Below are 23,867 nucleotides of genomic sequence, written 5' to 3'. Positions count from 1 at the left end.
AGGATTTGAATACATCATTCTAATTGGCATCTTAATTCCTTATTTGCTCTTTTCCTTGTACAAATTCCTTGAGATTTGTATCATCTTATACCTTTCTTGTTTCTTGGATCTATTGATGGTTGGAATAATACAAGGTTGTGTCTTGATTTAATTCAACTAGTTCTTCAAGAACTTGGAAGGGAAAACTAGTGAGGTAAAAGGCAAGAGAGTGTGAGACAAATGTAGGGAAAAAGCCAATCTAAGAGTGAAACACAAGTAGAGTGCCAATATTTGAGTGCAAACACGTAAGGGAGTGTGTGAGGTTTTACCACTGACATTCTTGTTGTGCAGAGCATTTGTGACACCCCCAAATCCCACGTACGGACACGTGGAAATCGAGACGTCGGGATGATGACAATACGAGTCACTACCCTATCGCCAAGTGCCAAGTGTGTGTGTGCAAAAGAAAACACGCAGTAGATAAACAGAGTCATATAACTAAGTACCAGAATTTTTCTTTGTTTAATACAAACCCGTTCAAAACATACATAATAAAATATTACAAGGCACAAATATGTTTCACAACCAACTACAAGACATAAACTCCAAATCAATACTCCGGCGGAGTTGCCTCCTCGGGCTCAGCCGCCTCCTCCTCCTCGACCTCTGCATCAAAATCTACGGTACCAAAATGGTGCCGCAGGTAAGTAAAGATCCAAACGCTACAAGATAAAAACATATTAAAACTCAACAATATGCATGAAAGAATGCCAAATGCACATATTCTATAAAATCACATTTTTCCCACGCACGCCAAAAAATCCCATTTGGCTCCCAAAACGTATTACTTTCCAACTCACGCCAAAAGTATCATTTGGCCCAAATCCAACTCAATTCAATAACCAATTAATCCGAATGCACCATGACCTCCCCTAGGGGTCATCCGCACACCCTGGCTCCCATCGTCACACCACGAGTAACGACCGTGCGTGTGATTTCGTAATGAGCGATACCCAGTTCCACGCCTCGCGCGTATGTAGCCAAGTATCCTCTTGCCCTCGCTAGCGAAGGGCCACGGAGTCCATAAGAGAGCGTTACCATCCCGCCCGCTCCCATTGTTGCCCAACGACAACCCAGGGGATCTTATTCAGTATATTACGCTCCCAAGTGACCAGAGGAGCTCCACTGAGATAATACCCCATCTCGGCTTGGGGTCGTGATACACACGCATCCGAAAATCCATTACACAAATAAAACTGGATTTTCTCAATTTAAATGAAACGCACATGAATGCATCATGCAATGCACACCTCAAGATACAAAACTTCCAACTAATCACAACATCAACAAAACCAAGCAATTCCGTCCTCAATCCATCCGACCCCCGAACTCCTTGGACTCAGTCTGGAATTAACTAACCAGTCAAATAATTAATTGTAAGAGCAATAATATATTTAAATCTAAAATAGAGTTTGGAAAATACTTACAACGCTATAAGGTATTTTTTGAAATATCAAGACGTTGCAAACAGCGGAGAAAAAGCAATGTAACAGTGTATTTTACACTGTGGCCGTAGGTTGTAAATTACCCACTTTCGAACGGGGACAAACCAAGACTTGGGATTGATAGGGAATTTCCTAGAGATGTTTATGAAGCTAATGGAAGTGAGTTTTGGTCGTGGGTGGCGGTGAAAATGAAAAAGGAGCAAATCAGAGTTGAGCTCGTGGGAGCTGCTCCGGCAACGGATCGGGGCCGGAAATGGGTGGGTTAGGACGACAAGAGGTAGGGGATGAATTGGTGAAGAGGTGGTGGCCAGAGGTGGAGTGACGGCGTCGGAAATGACCGAAAGCCGTGTGGCTTAGATGTGCTCTAGGTGGTTAACGACAGCACGGGAGGGGCTGGGTTTTGGTGGGGAGGTGCGCCGGCCGATGGGGGATTTTTCTGGGTGGGTGGTGCCGGGCACGTCGCCGGCGAGTGGCGGGTCTGGGTTGCACAGCCAGACGGCGATGGGAGAGAAAGAGAGAGAGCAGCTCGCGCGGGAGAGAAGGAAAAAAAGAAGAAGAAGAAAAGAAAGAAAGAAGAAAAGAAGAAAAGGAAAAAGCAAAACTGAAAAAGGGAAAAAGAAAAAGAGAAAAGAAAAGATGGAGAAAGAAAATGAAGTCTAGTCCTCACCTCCGGAGTCCAAAAACTGATCCGACGAAAACAATTTTAAAAAACATAAAACGACTAAAATAAATTAAACACCACAGCAAACTAAAATAAAACCAATTAGAATACAATAAGTTAAAATAAAAGAACTAATATATTAATTAAATTAAAAAAAATTTCTTCAGTGAAAATACACGTAAAAACGGGGTATCACAGCATTAATATGTTTCATAACAGTGACTCAACACCAAAGGAGGAGGCAGATAACTCATTCTTTGTGTTGTAGGCCATGCAACAACAGTTTGAACGATTGAATTTGGTGTTGGGGGAGGTGAGGGATAGGATAGATCAGTGAGATACAATAATTAGAAATCTGCAAGGTGGGCGAGATAGGAGGAGGTGTGATCCTAGCATTGAAAATGAGTATAAGAATGAAGAAGATGGTGAGGATGAGAAAAACATAACATCTAAAGTTGGGATGAGCGGAATGGGTAGTCTTAGAGGAGGTAGGCGTAGAAAAGGATTTAGGGGAAATCCAAGGGGTCGGGATGGAGTAGATAGAAACTTTGGGAGCATCAAATTGAAAATACTATCTCCCAAGGTAAAAATGACATTGAAACATAATTAGAGTGAGAGAAGAAAATAGAGTTGTTTTTTTTATTGTCATAATTATTCAGGGTAGAAGAAGGTGACGTTGGTGGTAATTGAGTTCACTAATTATGCAATTATTGGGTGGGATCACTTAGTGACCAATAAGAGGAGGAATCATGAGAGGCCTATAGAAATATGGGACGAGTTGAAAGCTCTCATGAGCCGAAGATCTGTACCTAGCCACTACTATAGAGATCTCTACCAAAAATTACAAAGCCTTACACAAGGCTCTAGGAGTGTAGAGATTACCATAAGGAGATGGAGGTGGCCATGATTCGAGCTAATGTAGAGGAGGATCGGAATGCCACAATGGCCAAATTTTTAAGTGCTTTGAATAGGGATATAGCCGATGTAGTTGAGTTGCAGCATTATGTGGAGGTAGAAGACATGGTGCAGATGGCTATAAAGGTGGAGAGGCAGTTAAAGAGAAAGGGGACAGCAAGATATACTTCAATTTCTAGCACTCTTTGAAAACCAAATGGGATAGAAATTATCAAGCTGTAGCAAAGGGGGAAGGCTGAACCACCCAAGGGAAAAGATGAGGGAACTAGCAAGAACAAACCCAAGGTAGAATTTTAACCTTCAAGGAATAGATATATTAAATGTTTTAAATGTTTGGGTTTAGGCCACACCACATCTTAATTTCCAAATAATTGGGTGATGATTATGCGTGACAATAGGGAAGTGATGACTGAGTGTGAGGATGATAGTTATGAGATGCTCGAGTTGGTTGATGCTAGTGATGATGATTGAGCGGAATACCCCATAACAGGTGAGTCTCTTGTTGCCAGTGTGCTCTCAATACAAAAATTAAGGTAGATGATATGAAGCAATAGAGAGAACATATTTCATACTAGATGTTATGTAAACAACAATGTATATAGTATGATTATTGATGGGGGAAGTTGCACCAATGTAGCTAGTACCACACTAGTTGAGAAGTTAGGCTTGCCTTTACTGAAGCACCCTAGACCTTGTAAGCCACAATGGTTGAATGAATGTGGAGAGGTCAAGGTCAATAAACAGGTTTTGATGGCTTTTACCATTGGAAGGTATGGTGATGAGGTGCTTTGTGATGTAGTGTCTATGCATGCTAGTCATATTTTGTTGTGGAGGCCATGGCAGTATGATAGGAGAGTGATTAATAACGAGTTTTAGAACAAGTAGTAAAGGATGGGAAAACTATCAAAATTGCTCCTTTAACCCCAAAGCAGGTCTATAAGGACCAACTGAAACTGAAACGTGAGATTAAGCAAAAAAGAAAGGGTGAGGCCAAAACACAAGAGAGAAAAGAAAAATGAGAGTGGGGCTTAATCCTCAAGAAAAAGAGAGTGAAAAAGAAAATAGAGAGCTCACTGAGACTAATGAAAAAGAGTGGATCCATGAGAGAAAAAAAGAAAGCAAGCTTGCAGAGAGAAAAGGAAAGACAAAGATGAGTTTTTATGCAAAAGAGAGTGAGGTTAAGAGGGCTTTCCTAGCAGATTGCCCTACGATTTTTCTTATTTACAAAGAATCTTATCTTAATCTTGATGGAACTAACCAATCTCTTCCTAGTTTGGCTATTTCATTGTTGCAGGAGTTTGAGAATGTATTTTTAGAGGAGATGCCACCCATTAGAGGCATTGAGCATCAAAGTGATTTTGTACCTAGAGCTGCTATTCCAAACTGACCAGCCTATAGGAGTAATCAGGAGGAGACAAAAAAGCTTTAAAGGTAAGTTGAAGATTTGATGAGCAAGGGGTACGTGAGGGAGAGCATGAGCTCATGTGCAATACCAGTGCTACTAGTGCCAAAGAAGGATGAGACGTGGAGGATGTGCGTTGATTGCAGAGTAGTAAAAAAAATTAAGGTAAAGTATTGTCATCCCATTCCTAAGTTAGATGATATGCTTAATGAATAGCATGACTCATGTATTTCCAGTAAAGTAAATCTTAAAAGTGAGTACAATCAAATTAAAACGAAAGAGGGAGACGAATGGAAAACTTCTTTTAAGACTAAATATGGGCTTTATGAATGGTTGGTTATGCCATTTGGACTTATAGATGAGCCTAGTACTTTCATGAGATTAATGAACCATGTACTACATGCGTTCATAGGCAAGTTTGTAGTCGTGTACTTTGATAATATCCTAGTGTACAGTAAGAATTTAGATGAACATATTGAGCTTTTGAGATACGTGTTTGGTGTGCTGATTGAGCTGAAATATTGCATATTTTAGCTATTTAAAACTAATGTATTTTAAATTCATCATGACATTATTATTGGTTTTAAATGGAAAAATGATTAATAAGGATAAATCAAAGTTGTGATTTTAATTGATTAAAAGCATGAATTTCTGCTTGAATTCTACCAACTATTGATTATTGTGCATTCTAGTCCATAATTTTTCTTGCTTTCCATTATCATTTGCGTTTGTACCATTGTTTTTCTTGTTCTTCATGTTCATAAAGTTTCTTGAGCTATCTTTCCATCTTTTGGGTTCAATCCATGAACCTCAAAAGATAGAAGCACTTCTTGCCATCTTTGAATAGAAGTTGCTCAAGCTAATTTTTCATTTGTGTTATTTTGTTGTTGAGTGTTTTCTATTTTTTAATCTCCATCTCCATTTTTCGTGCATACCATGGTTCATTATGTTCATGCCTTGTTCATACTTTGTCTTGAGCTTTCCCACCATTCAAACACTCCCAACTCCATCTAACCTCAGACACGGCCACACCAATCACCCCACATCATGCTCACTTAAACCATGACCCACCATTGCCCTCCAACAAGCCACCAAACTTCCAAAGCCTAGCCCCCACTTGCCGTCCAACCCATTCCTCATTTCCCTCAAAACTCACGGATCCCCTTTTCACACTCAAATAAATCCACCAACTCATTTCCAACCCACCTAAATTATACATTAATTGGAAGGCTGCTTGTTTGGCTTAACTTACATCGGTTGGTGCAGCTAAATTAAGGTGAGGAACATGTGATGGATTGGAAGAAGAAGGCTGCTGCTGTCCACTGAAATTAACATAGAAGAAGTCATAAAAGGCTGCTGCTTTCCACCGAAATGAAGGAAGAAGAAGGCTGCTGCTGTCCACCAATTGTCTCCACCAAATTTGACATTGAAAAAGTCATAAAATGCTACTTCCTTTCCATTGAATTGGACAAGAGCCGAAATGAAGGAAGATAGAAAGAGAACATGTGATGGATTGGAGTTTAGTCGGCTAGATTAATTTCTCTAGTAGGAGTGATAGTCGGTTTGAAGGATTTTATTGGTGCTGACTTTATTCTGGTGAGTAGAGACATAGAGAGAGTCGGTCAGTGCATGATTAGAGAGAGTTGTGTGCTGGAATTAAAAAGGAGTGAGTCGGTGCATTTATGAAATTGAATTAGATTGAAGAAGGGAGATGTGTTGTGCTGTGATAGAAGGAGGCAATCGGTGGGTGCTTGTGTTGTATCAGTGCAGATTATTTTTCTGGAAGTAATAAGCAGTCGGTGCATGCTTTTTCTAGGGGTTGAAAGGAATTGGCTGGAGTCATTTAATTGGCTAGTAATTTTCTGAGATGTGAAGTGAGAATTAAAGAAAGAGTAGGTCAGGATTTTATTCTAGTACGTGCAGTAGGTGGGTGAGTGTTGTGTGCTGAAATTTGAAAAAACAAATTGAAGAGAAGAGATAGGAGAAGTTGGCTGGTTAATTTGATTGGAGGAAGGGTAGCACCAACTTGAGGCAAAGAAGAACCGTGTATGAATTTTCAACAAGTTAGGCGTGAAGTGTGAATGATGTGCTGAATTTTCTGTATACATACCGTGTTGGACTTGGTTGCTTGGTTTAAATTAAGGAAAAGATTGAATGCAAGAGGCGGCAATAAAAGATTGAATGCAAGAGGTAGCCGAAATGAGGTGTGAATGCAATTGAGGTGTGAATGCAATTGAGGTGTAAATGCAATTAAGTGTGAATGCAAATGAAGTATGAATGTGAGATGCAACTAGCCAAGATGTTCGGCTATAAAAGGATGCAGTCCGAACTCAACAATACAACTTACAACACACAACTACAACTTACATTTTACAATTTTCTGCTTTTGTTATTTCTTTGTTATGTTCTTGAAAGAGTTGGCTCTTTCTTGTGTTCGGATTTTTGTTTTTCCTTTTGGCTTCAAAGTTTTGTTGTTTTAGCATTTTTATTAAGTGTATTAAGATTTGTTCTAGAATTTTATTTCATTAAGAGTAATACCTTAATATTAAGTGTGCTAGTTTGTTTCATTACTATTTTGTTTCATGCAACAAAAAGAAATTATTTTAGAAGTTTTAATCAAATTGCTAGTTTGTTTCATGAAACAAAAAGAATTGTTTTAGAAGTTCTCATTAATTGTGTTACCTTAATTTATGGCAAGAAAGGTTTGGTTTTAAGCTTTTGTTTTTGTTTTTGATTTTTCTGAACATCATACGTGGGGAGTAGAGGAATTATTCTAGAGTTATTATTAAAGGTTTAGAGATTAATTTTCAAGAGTAATACGTGAGAAGTTGTTTCCTTTTTGTTTTGAATTTCAATTGAATAGTGAAAGGAAGTTTTCGTTTAGACTTTTCGTTCTCTATTTTTATTTAACTTCAGTTTAAAGTTTATAGAATACTTTTGAGATATTTTTTTACTTAGAAGTTTGGTTAATTTATTTTCTGTTTACTTATTTCGTGTTATTTATTTTTCTCACTTCCTTAAGTTTTTATTTAATAGTGATTACAATTGTTATGTGTTATTTTGAGAATTTGTGATTTAATTACAAAGATGAATTCTAGAATCTTGGTTTTGGGCATTTTCAATTTTCAGTTCATGTTTTGTCAATTACTTTCTAATTTAGTTTAATTCTTAATTTAGTTTTATTAATTTCTGAGTTTAATTTATTAGTCCTTTACATTTCAATCCAACAATCAAAATCTAAAAACATGAATCTAGTCCATGACTAGTACCATTTTCCATCCATTGCACATACCATCATTTTATTTTCTCTTTGTGAAGTTTTTCACATTTTTTTCAACGAGTTTAATTTTAAGTAACTTTCCCCGATTATGAATTTATTCCTAATTATTACACGACATCCTCCTGCACTTGGGATAGCATTAGTGCTACTCTTTTTTGAGTGAGTCATGTGCTGAGATGTGAAAAGTTGTATGCTAATTTTAAGAAATGCACCTTTTGCATGGAAAAAGTTATTTTTCTTGGTTATGTTGTTATTTCAAAAGGTATTTGAGGTGGATGAAGAAAAAGTCAAGGCCATCAAGGAGTGGCCAACGCCTAAAGGCATCACTGAGGTAAGAGGCTTTCATGGTTTAGCTAGCTTTTATAAGTATTTTTTTAAGGATTTTAGCACCATTGCTGAACCACTCACTGAAATAATTAAAAAGAATGTTGACTAGGGGGTTGATCAAGTGTATGCATTTACTACTATTAAAGAAAGGTTGTGTTCTGCACCTTTGTGAGCATTACCTGACTTTAACAAAACTTTTGAGATTAAATGTGATGCCTCAAAAATAGGAATTGGAATCATTTTGATGCAAGATAGGTAGCCTATAGCCTTCTTCAGTGAGAAGTTAAGTGGGGCGGCCCTAAATTACCCCACCAATGACAAAGAACTTTATTCTCTTGTTCGTACTTTAGAGACGTGGCAGCACTACTTGTGGCCTAAGGAGTTTGTGATCCACACAAATCATGAGTCATTGAAGCATCACAAGGGTCAAGGTAAGTTAAATGAGAGGCATGCTAAATGGATGGAATACATTGAGACATTTCCATATGTCATCCGTTACAAGTAAGGTAAGGAGAACATTGTTGCTGATGCTTTATCATGGAGGTATGTCATTCTTACTTTTATGAGTGCCAATATGCTTGGGTTTGAATATATGAAAGACATGTATGCCAATGATGCTGATTTTTCTGATGTGTACATGGAATATGATAAGGCAATATTTGGTAAGTTTTATAAGCATGATGGTTATATGTTTGAAGAAAGCAAACTATGTGTGCCAAGTTGTTCTATGCGTGAGGCAAGTGGTGGGAAATTAATGGGACACTTTAGTGTCAAGAAGACCTTAGAAATTTTACATGAACATTTCTTTTGGCCTATGATTTGAAGAGATGTCATTCAAATTTGTGATAGGTGCATTGCATGTAGAAATGCCAAATCTAAAGTTTTATCACATGGGTTGTATACACCCTTACTTGTTCCTAGTGAGCCATGGTAGACATATCTATGGACTTTGTTTTGGGTCTGCCTAAGAAAAAATGGGGTAGAGATTCTATTTTTGTAGTTGTGGACAGATTTAGTAAAATGATACATTTCATTCCATGCCATAAAACAAATGATACCACAAACATAACTAATTTATTTTTCAAGGAAATAGTTCGACTCCATGGTATACCTAAGAGTACAGTTTATGATAGAGATGTTAAATTTCTTAGCTACTTTTGGAAAGTTTTATGGGGGAAAATTAGGTACTAAACTTCTATTTTCCACTACTTGTCATCTATAGACTGATGGATAGATTGAAGTAGTCAATAGGACTTTAACTCAACTCTTACGTATTGTCATTCATAAGAATTTAAAAACTTGAGAGGATTGTTTTCCATTGATAGAGTTTTCATATAATAGGAATAGAATACCAAATATGCATACTACTACTTCTTACTCTCCCCTTAAAATTGTTTATGACTTTAATCCATCTACTCTTTTAGATTTAATGCATTTACCTGTTGATAGAAGGAGTAGCTTGGATGGACAAAAGAAGGCTGAGTTAGTGAAGTCAATTCATGAGAGGGTACGACTTCAAATTGCACAGAAGAATGAAAAGTTTGCTTCCCAAGCCAATAAAGGGTGAAGGTGTGTCATCTTTGAACCAAGCGATTGGGTTCGAGTTCACATGCACAAAGAAAGATTCCCAACCCATAGAAGAACTAAATTGCATCCTCGAGGAGATGGACATTTCCAAATTCTTGAGAAAATTAATGATAATGTGTATAAAGTGGATCTGCTAGGTTAGTATAATGTTTCTTCTACTTTCAATATTCTTTCTCCCTTTGATGCAAGTGATGATTCGAGATCAAATCCTTTTATGGGGGGGGGGGGGGGGGAATAATGGGCACCATGGTGGACCGAGTCTTAAGGATCCCTTGCACATTCCAGATGGGTCAATCACAAGGTCAAGAGATAAGAAGATCAACACAGCAATGTAAGGATTGGTGCAATCCACTTGGGATGAGTTTGCAAAATCATCTAGCCAAACCCCAACATTCAAGATGGGTTTGAAAGGAAAACTAATTTAAATCCATTTGATATAAGCTATGGAAGGGGACGACATGACTAAGGGATTTAGTACAGATTTTTATTTCAATAAGTATAGGCTTGTGGGCCTATTGTTATGTTTATGTAGTTGAAGGCTATAGACCTATTTAATTCATTAAAATGGTTTATGTTATTAACTATGGAAGTTAGTCTAGGTTATTTGGGCTTGAAGATATGCGGCCCATATATCTTATTTGATGAAGGCCTCATTTCAGCCTAGGGTGTCTTGGGGAAGGGATTTATAAAACATTGTAGCTGCATATTGGAGAGGCATTAACGTGAATGAGGTATTTTTCAGAGAGAATTCAGTTTTCTCCACTTATTCTTGAATGAACTAAGAACTTATCAAAGGCAAAAACCTTTGTGGCATTCTCACTACAATCTAGGTTCTTGAAATAAGATTTCAACATGTCTAGATCTCCTTGACTTGATTATTGGCTTTCTTGGGTGAGTTTCCAATTGGATTATGGGTTCAAGGAATTTCAATCCTACGGGTTCATATCAAGTTCAAACTAGGGTTTCCTTTTCTATGAAGTTTTGGGCATAGGAGTGATGTTCCTCATGCACATCATACATCACCCACACACACCATGCTCACTAGGAAAACACTCAAACTGAAATATTGAGGAAGGAACACCATCACCTCTTGGCTAGGGCAACCCTTTAGGCCTGAACACTAGACGACGTTCCAAAATGGAGAAAAGAATCCTATAACTGAATTGGAAGAACACTAGCACGCCACTCACACACTCTCAGATTAGGGTTTCATTATTTCGCTACGTCTGATGATTTGCATAATATATTTATAGCTTGCTTGCTTGTTGGTATTCCTTTACATCTGACATTTGTAAGTTAGCTTCTAACCTACCGTTGGATAATGTTCGTATTTAGCATGTAAACTTTTCATGTTGTTGATAAAATTTGATTATGGAATTGTTGTTGAAGTATGGTATGCTTCAACCATGTCCATTTATGCCATGCTCAATTGTTGTTTATAGACAAAAATGCCATGTTTGGGTTTTGAGTAACGTTCCATGTCTTGGTTGAGCTTTTTTACATGTTTTTTTATATGTACAAGAATATTGTATGTTCTAATTCTTTCAAGTTGTAGATATGATACACTACGATACATCGCACGAAGACATGATTTCATTGCATAAGAATTGCACAGTTCATGGTATACATTTTCGGGTCTTACATTTAAGGAAAACAAGCTTTGTAACAAGAATATGTCACATGCATTTCGGTTGTGATTTTGAAAAAGAAAGGGGATAAATGTTTTGTCACGACCCTAATTGCTAGAATAGCGAAATATCCTAGTGAAACTCCTTTGTCCACTCTGGAGTGCTTAAATTGGAGTGGTAACCCCAGAGTTAACGAACAACATTCAACGGATTTCGAATGGGTTATTCTTAAAGGATTCCAGAATGAAGTAGCACCTAATGCTAGTGAGTGCAACACATGGAAAATATGGCGAATGTGTTACGATCTACCGTATCATATTGTAAATATAGTGAAGGCAAATTGTGAACTGCCTATCATATGGACTCTGACATATTCACGCCCGGTTAAGAGGGCTGGTTATGTGATACGGTAACTAGCAGGGAGCCCATAGTACGTAGGGGAGCAGTGAGGTATCCATTGTTCGCGTGAAAATTCGCGTGAAAATATATGCAAGTGCATAAAATCATAACAAGTAGTAAAGTGTTTTAAAGAAAACGGATATCGAATCCACAAAGATTAATTATGCTATTGAGTACTGAAATTTACTAAATTAATTACTATTGGGAAAACCCAAATTTAAAGAATAGATTATCTAAATTAAATTGAAGAAAAGAACATTATTATTAAGATTATAAAAATAATAAGAATAGATTTAGAGCGTTTGATTTCACATAGCAAATCCCACACAATTTGTTCTTCCTTGTTATAAAATTCCAAGTTTGATAAAAATCCCTTGACCATTTAATATCTTCTCTCTAATAATATTAAAAATATCTCAAACTAATAACTCCATAATTCTATGTGAATTTAACTAATTGGGGACTCATTAAGTTCTTTGGATTTTTTCTTGAAAATCACACTAATTGCAGTAAAGTATCTATACTTTTGCTCAACTAATGATGCTTAAAATCCTTATGCTCTAATCACAAATCACCTCTCAGTCATTGTGATTCAATTGGTCAAAAAATAACTAGCCAGAAAACTGCAAGCATTAAGAACAAGGAATAAATACTCAATCATGGAAAAATTGAAAATAAAATAATTTGGAATATAAATTGTGTGTTCAAAGCTAGACTACATCAAAGCTCTGGAAAATAAAATTAGTTCATAATCAAATTGAAAAGAAAAAGAATAAAACTAATGTTCTTTGTTGGAATCAGTTAAAGAAGCATGTGACTCTTGCCTTTGCTCTCCATATCTACCTCCTCCTTAGAAAAATAAAAAATAAAAACTAAACTAAGAAGTAGACTCCATAAAGTCGTCAAAACTCAGACTCTCCAACTCCCGCAACTCATCCCACAAGCTGGGATTAAATATATGTTAAAGTTGACAAAAATGGAATTAGAGACTTACGGCTATAATCAAGCTTAAAGTCCTATTAAGCTGGGCTTCTATTAAAGCCCCTATAGCATATTTACTGGCATCACACATTAATTCAAACGGTAAATCCCAATTCGATGACAAAATTATAGCTGCTGAAGTTAATTTCTTTTTCAGAGTTTCAAAAGCATGTAATCATTCAACTAAAAATTAAAATTGAGTGTCTTTAATCAATAAGTTGTCTTTAATCAATAAGTTGTAGGGAGTTTTACTAATTTGGAAAAAAATCCTTAATAAATCGACAATGGAACCCAGCGTGTCCCAAGAAACTTCTTGCTCCCTTCACATTGGTTGCTAGTGGGAGTTTGTCGATCACTTCTATCTTTGCTCGATCAGCTTCAAATCCCTTAAAGGAAATTCGGTGGCCAAGCACTATCCCCTCCTCGACCATGAAGTTGCATTTTTTCCAATTCAAAACTAGATTGGTCTCCTCATATCTTTGCAAAACTGAAGATAAGTTAGACAAACAATTGTCAAAAGAATACACAAAAACTGAAAAGTCATCCAAGAAGATTTCTAAAAAGTTTTCCACCATGTTTGAGAAGATGGACATAATGCATCTTTAGAATGTGGCTAGCGCATCGCAAAGACCAAAAGGCATCCATCCGCCTATATGCAAATGTTCCACACAGACAAGTGAACATGGTATTTTCTTGATCTTCAGGCGCAATGACTATTTGATTATAACCGAAATATCCATCCAAAAAATAGTAGTCGCAAGTCTTTCTAGCATCTGATCAATAAGGTAATGGGAAATGGTCTTTCTGAGTTGAATCATTAACTCTTCTATAATCTATGCATACTCTCCATCTCGTGACTGTCCTCATCTATCTAACTTCATTGTTGTCATTCTTGATCATAGTTATCCCGCCTTTCTCTAGGACGACTTGTATTGGACTTATCCATGCATTGTTTGAGATTAGATAGATAATCTTGGCATCTAGCAGCTTTAGTACTTCTTTATGCACCACTTCTTGCATGGATAGATTCAATCTCCTTTGGGGTTTGATGATCAGCTTAAAATTATCCTCCATTAAAATCTTGTGCATGCAAATTGAACGACTACTTCCTTTGATGTCTGAGATGGTCCAACCCAATGCCATCTTGTGTTCTCACAAGACTCTTAGCAACTTCACCTCCACTGCATCACTCAAGGAATTGTTAATAATAATCGAAAAAGTAGAGTCTTGACCTAAGAAAGCATACCCTAAATTTGATGATAGTGATTTGAGCTCAAACTTGGGTGGTTCCTATCTTGGAGATAACGGCTGAGATGAATTGAACTCTTCTACTCTCAGTTTTATTGAAGGAGGAAAAGATGGTGTAGCTTTCAAATAGCTCTCACACTCCCTAATCTCTTTGTCTTCGGATTCAATATACGTAGAGTGAGTAAGACATACCTCAAGTGGTAGTTTTGAAAATTCAGCTCCATAAGTCTCGTCAGCCATGACCCTATCTCGGTCGCTTATTTGAAAACAAGAATGTACCTCAAAAGGGAATTCCATAGATTTAAATACATCAAAGGTGACCTGCTCCTCCCCGACCCTCAAAATGAGTTTCTCTTGATAGACATCAATTAAGGTTCTCCCTGTTGCAAGGAAAGCTCGGCCCAATATCAAAGGGATCTCCTCATCCTCCTCCATATTGAGCACAATGAGGTCAGCCAGAAAGATGAATTTATCAACTTTCACCAGTATGTTCTCAATGAGTCCTCTTGGATGTTTGATAGATATGTCCGCTAACTTTCACCAGTACGCTTCCTGAAAATAGAGAGGCGTTAGATTAATACTTGCCCCTAAGTTGCATAAAGCTCTATCAAAATAAGAATTCCCTATATAGTGTAAGGAATCGTAAAACTCCCCAAATCTTTCAACTTAGGCGGCAACTTCTTTTGTAGAATAGCACAACCCTCCTTAGTCAACATCATCGTTTCATGCTCCACCAATTTTTGCTTATTTGATAATATATCCTTAAAAAATTTAGCATATTTAGGCATTTGCTCTAAAGCTTTTATAAGAGGAATATTAATATGCAATTGCTTAAATATACTAAGAAACTTAGAGAACTAATTATCAAGCTTATTTTGTCTTAGTCTTTGAGGAAAAGGAATTGGACGATCATAAGTTTCAGATGTAAGCTCCTTGGAGTTTGGATGTTGAAGCTCTTTTATTCTCTTTAGTTTTCTGGACTTGCTTGTCGGCCACTTCCGTATCTGCTTCCTTCATCTCAGACTCAGCTTCCTTTATCTCGGCCTCCAAAAATATTTGCAGTTGGCCATATGTCCGCTTGCTTCTTAATAATATGGCTTTGACACGTTCCCTCAAATTTGTAACAATGTTGCTTAGTAAAGTCCCTGTTTTCCTCTTGGTAAGCCTGGTTGCAAGCTGACTGACTTGAGCCTTAGGGTTACGGATTGAAGCCAAGTTGTTCTTAATCGCCAAATCAGTGTTTTGCATGTACTGCATGAACATCTCCTCCAGTGTTGGCTTCTTTTCTTGCTGAAGAAATTGTTGAGGTGGTCTCGCGGGCCCTTTATTATTGCTCCATGAAAAGTTGGGGTCATTTCTCCATCCAGGATTGTACTTGTTTGAATATGGATTATTTTGATGCTGAAAATTGGACACGAATTTGCTTGTTCATAACTTGGTTGGATGAAATGATTCCCCACTTGGCAATCTACACTTGAATGATTTCCTGTGCAATCATCACAAACAACATTAGTTTGAATAGCATTAACATTCATCTTACTTAGTTATTTGGATAGATTTACGAACTGGGCTGCAATTGTAGACATACATCAAGCTCAATGATGTTGGCCCCCTTCCTTGGCATTGCTCTCTCTCTATAGCCAACTAATAATTGTTAGACTCCAATTCTTCTAGAAGCTCATATGATGCTTCATGAGTCTTACTCATCAAAGTTCCTCCCATGTCTGCATCAACCATGGATCTATTCATAGCTCCCAAACCATTATAAAATGTTTGGACTTGAAGCTATGCTGGGAGATCGTGATGAGGATACTTGTTAGACTCCAAATGTTTGTATCTTTCCCGTACTTCATATAGAGATTTACCCTCAAATTGGGTGAAGGTAGTAATATCATTCCTCGGCTTTGCTGTCTTGGCCAGGGGGAAATATTTCACTAAAAACTTTTTGTGCAATAGTGATGATGTTGGACGGTAAAGAGTTCAACCAGGCCTTCACTTTATTCCTGAGTGAAAAAGGAAAAAGTCTCAGTCTAATAGCATCATCTGTCACTCCATTACGATTAAAAGTATCACAAATTTCCAAGAAATTTGCAATATAGACATTAGGATCTTCTTATGATAGCCCCCCAAACTGAACAATTTGTTGTAGCCCCCCCACAGATTTCCAAGAAAAGTATCGCTCCATTATGCTAGATGTAGCCCCCCATTAACCGAGGCCATAGCATAGCCCCTTAAAGCTTTATTATCTTAGTCAGTCATGGTGAATGTAGATGCGGTAGCCTCTTGTTTTTTCTTTTTATTGATTCTACATAAAGTTCTTTCAATCTTGGGATCGAAAAGTGTGGGCTCTAATGGTTTAGATTGAGGTATACACTTCTAAATCCTGAAATAGAAATAGAAGAAAAGCAAAACTAAGGTCTATTTAAACAAATTTTAAAAATAAATAAAATTAAAATCCAAATTAGTAACAATCTAACTAGTATCAACATCAATAACAAATAATTAATCCACAACAATGGCGCAAAAACCTTGTTCGAATGAAAATATCTACAAGTGCACAGAATCGTACCAAGTAGTAAAGTGTTTTAAAGAAAACAGATATCGAACCCACATAGGTTAATTATGCTATTGAGTACTGAAATTTACTAAACTAATTACTATTTGGAAAATTGAAATTTAAGCAAATAGATTATCTAAATTAAAATGGGGAAAAGAAGGCTAAAATTAAGATTATAAAGATAATAAGAATTGTGTGGGATTTCACCTAGCAAATTCCACACAATTTCCCAAGTTGATGATAAAATTCCCTTAACTATTCAATATCTTCTCTCGAATAATATTAAAAATATCTCCAACTAATAACTCTATATCTCGATATGAATTTAACAAAATGGAGACTCATTAAGTTTTTTGGATTTTCTCTTGAAAATCACACTATTTGTGGTAAAGTATCTCTACTTTTGCTCAACTAGTAGTTCTTAATCCAAGAGATCTAATCACAAATCATCTCTCGATCTCATTGTGATTCAATATATCAAACAATAACTGGCCAGAAAATTGCAAGCATTAATGATGGGCCCCAAGGCAGACCAAGTCTTACGAATCAATTACAAGATTAAGAGCCACAAAGATCAAGGGAGCAATGTAAGAATTGGCACAATTCAATTGGGATGAAACTAGCGAGAGCCCGACACTCATGATGGGCTTGAAAGAAGGAGAATCAGTTTTGATCCACTTGATCCAAGCTATGGAAGAGAAGACTTGGGCCTATTGTTATTGGAGGCCTTGGATTTATTCATTTCATTAAAAGAGCTTATTTTATTAGTTTAGAATAAGTGAGCTTGAGGATGTCAGCCCACACATGTCTTATTTTTAATGAACTAGGATTTCTGGGAAGGCCTTGTATTTTGGCCAAGGCATATTTGAAAAGTTATTATTTTATTTGAATTAGGGTTTTAGACGTTACTGTAGTGAGGCACTGTTCACGCTACAGTACCCGCGGCATTATTCCTTTAGGGTTTTGGGGATTGTTTATTTAAACCACTTGTAGTCTCATTTGATGAGAAAAAGACAGTTTTTATTGAATTTTCATTGTGAGTGAGTTTTCACCTCTTGTTCTTAATTGAACTCTTGAACTTATCAAAGTTAAATCACAACCTTTGTGGCGTTCCTCCTTGTAATTTGGGTTCTTGAGATGGGATTTCATCGGGTTTAGATTTTAATATAATCTAGGTTCTTGAAACGAGATCTCAACGGGTCTAAATTCTCTATCCATAGACTTGAGTTTGGCGTTCTTGGGTTTGTTTTTGCAATATTGTTGTTGGGTCTCAAACTCAAGCCCATCTTGAATATTGGGCTCTTGCTAAACACATCTCAAGTGGATTGCACCCCTATCCATGCATAGCTTCCTTAATCTTCCTAACTCTTGATCTTTTAATTAACCCATCTAAAACTTGTAAAGGATCTTTACGACTTGGTCCACCCTGGGGCCCATCACGTCTACCTCCACAGCTTCCTTGAACTCTAACAGGGCACTCACGAGCGAAATGTCCCTCTTGACCACAACGGTAACAATGGGTTCCACCACTTAGCTGACACTCACCCTCATGAGCTCTATTACATCTTCCACAAACTGGCAACCGTCCTCCCATACGTACACCTGAGGCCGCTTGTGGTCGAGTCCCGGTTTGCTGAACAAATTTCTGAGGCGAACTCGAACTACTTCCTTCACCAGAAAAACTCGACCTCTTATGTCCTGGAGGGGAGCCCATACTCAAATTATTCTCTCGCTTCGCAAGAGTGGTTAAGTCCACTAAATCTTGAAAAGTGGAAATCCTGTGGCAGACCACCATTCGATGTATATCAGGACGCAGACCCTCCTGGAAGCACTCGGCCTACATCTCCTCCATGGCGATGAGGTGGGGAGCAAATCTCCCAAGCTCTATAAATCTTTGGGCGTACTGTTCCACAGTCATACTCCCTTGGACCAAGTTTGAGAACTCTCTTGCTTTTTGCCACCTCATAGAAGCGGGAAAGAATCGATTATTAAATTCTTTCTTAAAGCGCTGCCAGGTCACAACGGCAAAAGATCCCAATTCTGACTCCAGCATTACTCTCTTTGTATCCCACCAGTCAGAAGCAGTGCCTTGCAACAAATAGCTGGCATAGAGTACTTGTTGCGCCTCAGTACAACCACATACCTCAAAAGTTCTTTCTAAGTCTCTGACCCACTTCCCAGCCCGAAGTTGATCCTCTTCTCCCGTGAAGGGTGGAGTTCTATGTGCTAGAAAGCGCTCATAGGTGAATCCAGCTTACACCATTCCACTAGGCCCTCCTTGTTGTAGCCAAGGCCCTCCTTGTTGTGGCCTAAAATTTTGCTGCATGAACTCAGTCATTTGCCTTATCGCTTGGGCTATAGCATCATCTCTCGGCATATCGTCCCGAGGCTCTTGAGTAGACTTTCTTGGCCTCACCATTTTCCTGCCATAACACAACCTTTGACCCCCTTTAAGAAAACAAATAAAACCAACAACATAAAACCAAAAACTAAAATCAAACCACATAACAAGAAACAAAAAGAAACCAGCATGCAATAACATAACTAAATAAATAAATACAAGCAAACTAACTCAAATAAATTCAAATCAAATCAAACAAATCAAACAGCAACTTTACTTAAAATAAATTTTAAAACACAACTTTAAAAACTTATGGTACTACACCTACGGGACATGTGGTTTTACCCAGAGCCAAACCGCTCTAATACCACCTATGACGCCCCCAAATCCCACGTATGCACACGGGAAAATCTAGACGTCGGGATGATGACAACTCGGGTCACCACCCTATCGCCAAGTGCCAAGTGTGTGTATAAGTAACAAATGTGCAAAAGAAAACACGCAGCGGATAAACAAAGTCATATAACTAAGTATCAGAATTTTTCTTGATTTAATACAAAGCCGTTCAGACATACATAATAAAATATTACAAACCACAAATATCGTTTCAAAACCAACTACAAAGCATAAACTCCCAAATCAATACTCCGGCGGAGCCGCATCCTCGGGCTCAGCCTCCTCCTCCTCCTCCTCAATCTCTGCATCAAAATCTACGATACCAAAAATGGTGTCACAGTTAAGTAAGATCCAAACACCTATAGATAAAAGCATATTAAAACTCAAACATTATGCATAAAAGAATGCAATTGCACATGACCCGTAAACCACATTTTTCCACGCATGCCAAAAATCCCATTTGGCCCTAGGGGTCATCCGCATAGGGGTCATCCGCACACCCTGGCTCCTGTGCCACACCGCAGGTAACGACCACGCGTGTGACACCTAAACGAGCGATGCCAAGTTCTGCACCCCGCGCGTACGTAACCAAGCATCCTCTAGCCCTTGCCAGCGAAGGGCCACAGAGTCGGTACGAGAGTGTTACCATCCGGCCCGCTCTTAACTCAGGGGAAATCACTCAGTATACTACGCTCCCGAGTGACCAGAGGAGCTCCACCGAGATAATACCCCATCCCGACTTGGGGTCATGATACACACGCACCCAAAAATCCATTTACGCAAATAAAACAGGATTTTCTCAATTTAAATAAAATGCACATGTATGCTCCATGTAATGCACGCCTCAAGGCACAAATAACCAACCAATCACTAATCAACAAAATCAATCAACTCCATCCTCAATCTATCCGACCCCCGAACTCCTTGGACTCAGTCCGGAATCAACCAACCAATCCAACAAATAATTATTGTAAGAGAAAAATATATTTAAATCTAAAATTAGAGTTTGAAAAATACTTACAGCACTATAAGGTATTTTTTGAAAGCTTACGACGTTGCAACGTAACAGTGTATTTTACACTGTGGCCGTGGGTAGTAAATTACCCACTTTCGAACGGGAAAAAACCAAGATAAGAAATTGATAGGTAAAAGGTCTAGAGATGTTTATGAAACTAAAGGAAGTGAGCTTTGGCCGTGGGGGCGGTGGGAACGGTGGTAGAAGTGCAAAAAGGGGTTGAACGGAGTTGAGCTCGTGGGAGCTACTCCGGCAACAGATCGAGGCACAAAATGGGTGGGTTAGGACGGCAAGAGGTAGGGGAAGAAGTGGTGAAGAGATGGTGGCCGGAGGTGGAGCGACGGCGCCGAAAACGGCAAAATGCCATGTGGCTTAGATGGGCTGTAGGGGGTGATCAGCGGCACAGATGGGGTTGGAAATTGGTGGGGTGGTGCACCGGCCGGAGGCGAGTTGAACGGTGGTGGCTGTGTCAACCACGTCGGCTAGAGGCAGTGGGTCTGGGTGAAGAACCGATCGACGACGGGAGAGAGAGAGGGGAGAGGGGAGAGGTAGTTCGCGCGGGAGAGGAGGAAAAAGGAGAAGAAAGAAAGAAAAAGAAAGAAAAAGGAAAAAGGGAAAGAAAAAGAAAAGAAAAAAGAAAAAAAGAGGAAAAGAAAATATGAGGGAAAAGAAATGAGGTCCAGTCCTCATCTCCGGAAACCAAAAACTAACCCGACAAAAACGATTTTAAAAATCATAAAACGACTAAAATGAATTAAACACCACATCAAATAAAATAAAACCAATTTAAAATACAATAATTTAAAATAAAAGAACTAATATATTAATTAAATTAAAAACAACTCCTTCAGTGAAAATACATGTAAAAACGGGGTATCACATTAATACTAACGAACTTAACGTACCTTTGCCTAGTATTGTTGTTTCTTTGTTGCAGGGATATAAGGTCATGATTCCTAGCGATGTGTTTAGTGGATTTCCACCTATTAGAGAGATAGAGCAATACATTGATTTTGTGCCAGGTGCGATAATTCCTACCCGACCTTTCTTTGAAGAACATGAGTCCTTGATACACTTGAAAGGACAACGTAGGTTGACTAGAATGCATGCCAAGTGGGAGGAATATATTGAGACTTTTCCTCTTGTAATCAAGTACACACACGGTAAAGAAACTTTTGTGGCTTGTGCATTAGCAAGAAGGTATGATCATATCGTTATTTTAGATGCAAAGTTATTGAGATTTGAATATGATAAAAAATTGCATGCTAATGATGATGACTTTGCCAATGTGTATGGAGTACATGAGAAAACATCGTTTGGTAAGTGCTATAGACTAGATTAGTATTTGTTTGGAGAGAATAAACTTTGTGAGCCTACTATTCTTATGCGTAAATTGCTTGTGCATGGATGTGGTTTGTTGGGTCATTTTGGTGTAAAAAGGATTTTAGATGTGTTTCATAAATGTTTGTAGGAGTATTACTTTCCATTCATTGAGTTTGCATATAATGCGAGCGATCAATTTGGTGTAAAGAAGATTTTTGATGTGTTGCATGAACGTTGGTGGGAGTACCATATACCATTCAATGACTTGTCGCATGAACACTTGCGAAAGTATCATATGTCATTTATAGAGTTTGTATATAATAAGACCATGCATACTACTACTTCATATTGTCCTCCTGAAATTGTTTATGGTTTTAATCCATTTATTCCTTTTGATTTAATGCATTTACTTGTTGATGACAGAAGTAGCTTGGATGGACATTTTCAAATTCTTGATAAAATTAACGATACTTCATATCTAGTGGATCTTCTAGGTAAGTATCATGTGTTTGCTATTTTTATTGTTACTTATCTTTTTCCCTTTGATCCAAGTGGAGATTCGAGGTCGAATCCTTTTGAGGAGAGGGGGAATGATGGGCCCCAAGGCGGACCAAGTCTTACGGATCAATTACAAGATTAAGAGCTACAAAGATCAAGGGAGCAATGCAAGAATTGGCACAATTCAATTGGGATGAAGCTAGCAAGAGCCTGACACTCATGATGGGCTTGAAAGAAGGAGAACCAGTTTTGATCCACTTGATCCAAGCTATGGAAGACAAGACTTGGACCTATTGTTATTGAAGGCCTTGGTCTTATTCATTTCATTAAAAGAGCTTATTTTGTTAGTTTAGAATAACTGGGCTTGAGGATGTCAGCCCACACATATGTCTTATTTTTAATGAACTAGGGTTTTTGGAAAGGCCTTGTATTTTAGCCAAGGGCATATTTAAAAAGTTATTATTTTATTTGAACTAGGATTTTAGACGTTATTGTAGTGTGGCACTGTTCACGCTACAATACCCGCTGCACTATTCCTTTAGGGTTTTGGGGATTGTTTATTTAAACCACTTGTAGTCTCATTTGATGAGAAAAAGACATTTTTTATTGAATTTTCATTGTGAGTGAGTTTTCTCCTCTTGTTCTTAATTGAACTCTTGAACTTATCAAAGTTAAATCACAACCTTTGTGGCGTTTCCTCCTTGTAATTTGGGTTCTTGAGACCGGATTTCATTGGGTCTAGGTTTTAATATAATCTAAGTTCTTGAAACGAGATCTTAACGGGTCTAAATTCTCCATCCATAGACTTGAGTTTGACGTTCTTGGGTTTGTTTTTCCAATATTGTTGTTGGGTCTCAAAGCGAGTCGATTGGGGTTCACATCAATTAAGAACAAGGAATAAACACTAAATCATGGAAAAATTGAAAATAAATTGTGTGTTCAGAGCTAGACTAGATCAAAGCTCTAGAAAATAAATTTAGTTCATAATGAAATTGAAAAGAAAAAGAATAAAACTAATGTTCTTTATTGGAATCAGTTGGTGAAGCATGCAGCTCTTGCCTCTGCTCTCCAGATCCACCTCCTTCTTAGAAAAATAAAGAAATACTAAACTAAGAAGTTCACTCCATAAAGTTGTCAAAAACCTAAGACTCTCCATAAAGTAGATTGACATGCACGCTAAATATAGATATTCTCCTCGCCCTATGATCAAGATGAAATACTCCTTGGCCCAGATGATAGACCCCTCTCACAAACCTACCGAGCATTAGAGCTACTCGCCTTTGCTAGTTGTCACCCACGATGTCATTTAGTTGGTCGCTAGGTCTCCTCGCCACCGAGAGGAAAGACTATTTAGTCTTCTAGCCTTTGGGCAAGATAAATATCTTTGCTGACCGTGGGACAAGGCTACTTGCCTAAATCTCCTTGGCTTTCTTCAGATCTCATTGCCTCTTGTCAATCTGGATCCGTAGTCTCTTCTTTTGTAACAAAATGCTCTCATTTTGCACTAAATTTTCTCATTCCTTCAAATCTAAGAAAAAAATATAAAAGAAAATCAATAGAATTAAAGAAAAACTGACACTTTTTTATAAATTAAAGAGTAATAAAAATCACACTTATCATCCACAACATTGTTATATTGAAAACATTACAAGAAATTAATAAGAAATGGCACTCTGCTTTTCTATTATACTCTTATTGTATGTTAGTTGTTATAAGTTCACTATTAAATAAGTTACATGGATACACGGTCAATGATTTTGAGAAGAGCACAAGCATGAAAAAAGTTTTTTGGTTGAGTACCTGCCCATGCATTCATTCTCATGGT

The sequence above is a fragment of the Carya illinoinensis genome, chromosome 6 (genome assembly GCF_018687715.1).
Source record: "Carya illinoinensis cultivar Pawnee chromosome 6, C.illinoinensisPawnee_v1, whole genome shotgun sequence".
NCBI lineage: Eukaryota > Viridiplantae > Streptophyta > Magnoliopsida > Fagales > Juglandaceae > Carya > Carya illinoinensis.
Note: the sequence above shows the minus strand (reverse complement) of the source record.